Raw genomic sequence first — 1,658 nt, forward strand, 5'->3', positions numbered from 1 at the left:
ATTATAACCACCAGAAAAAGCAACAACGAGGTCCCAATTGTTGTTCGCCCGAGGAGCATTTAGAAGCTGCTGATCTGTGACTGGTCCTACCCGAGAAGGAGGAGCCTTGAAGAGCTGCTATATGACTTGCCTCTTATTATTGCATCTTTTTTAAAAGCTGCTGTTGGATGGACAGCAGTTCTGAACAGACTAGACAAGAACGGGATGAAGTGAAGAAGTGAGGCGAAGGCTAAACAGTAACACCCATCCTGCCCCCTTTCCATCTAATGCTTAATAAATGCTCTGCTTGGGTGAACTAGATAGTATTGTTTGTGTTTGTGTGAAATAAGCTTCCTGATTCAACTGCTGACGATTTTAAGAGTTGTGAATCAATGCTAATGCTCACTGAACAGACTGAACTAGCAGCGTGGGCCTGAAGAAACTGCATGGGGGACATGTCCCCTGCACTTTTTCAAACATCCGTTTTGGTCCCCTGCATGTTTTATTGTCCAAAAACAATGTTACTGTACTGTTCACAGCTAATTGTCAAGTATGAGAACCTAGCAAAAAAAAATGCAGCTCAAGCTGAAGCCCGCTTCCCTGAGTTTAAACTGCCCACAAGCTCTTGAAGGGCACACAGCTATCACCGCTTTCACTCCTGAGAAGCTCCTTTTACAAAATTCTGATAAGCCACTGAATCGGGTCTATGATTGGATAGTGAAACACGCTGAAGTTAGTTATATAGAAAAAAAAATGCGTTTCCTCAATTTCTAAAATCAAAACTTCGTCCATGCATGAGAAGCTGGCCGATAGAGCTCATACTAGGTAAGGCTAACAATCTGCCGCTGATGTGCTGACAACGGTTCCCTTTTAAGTCGTCACTAAACACAGAACACCTGTGTTCAGCACCTGCCCGCTCGTCAGCAGCAACCTCAGAAGAGAGGGAGAGAAAGCCGAGCTTAGCCGGCCAGACGTCACTGCAGCACCCAGACAATGTTACACATCCCTTTAAACAACACTATTACTGTAGAGTTTGTAGTAAGTACATTGTCTCTTCACAATCGCTGGAAAAGACTCAAATGTGTGTCACGTTCCTCTATTACGATAGTAAAAGCTGTAACAATCTTGTTTCTGTTGGTTTTCTCTAAGTTTTCTGTTTCAATTTCATCCAGGTATTTCCTTGTTTTCTAGCTTTATTGGTGTGTTCTGGATTTTTTTAAGTTTCTTAGGTCTTTCTTTGTCTGTTCTCTGTTGCCCCTTTCTGTTTTCTTTTCCCTTGGCTTCCTCATCAGCTCTACTCACACCTGCTCCTTATCCGCTCGTTAGTCCTGCCTTTGTTCGGTAAGCCATAAATTCACTCCCTCTGCAGTCCCTCTGTGCTGTTTCGTTGTCTTACTTTCTCTCACCCTGGCTCCTAGTGATGGTTTTCCCCTGATGTCTCCATGGTTCTGGTTTGTGTTTTATTTTTATGTTGGATTTTTTGAAACCTGTTTTTGTTTAACATTTTTAAGTTGGATTTTTGGATTCCTGTTTTTGCTACCTGTGTTATCCCATTAAATCATCAAAGAACTCACCCCTGCCTCTCAGCCTCTGCATTTGGGTCCTCACAAAAACTGAGCCAGAGCCCTTTAGCGGGCCTGAACCTGAGCCAGGGCCCATTAGCGGGCCAGAACTCGAGC

This window comes from Cyprinodon variegatus, unplaced genomic scaffold, assembly GCF_000732505.1.
Source record: "Cyprinodon variegatus isolate N-32 unplaced genomic scaffold, C_variegatus-1.0 Scaffold1465, whole genome shotgun sequence".
NCBI classification, from domain to species: domain Eukaryota; kingdom Metazoa; phylum Chordata; class Actinopteri; order Cyprinodontiformes; family Cyprinodontidae; genus Cyprinodon; species Cyprinodon variegatus.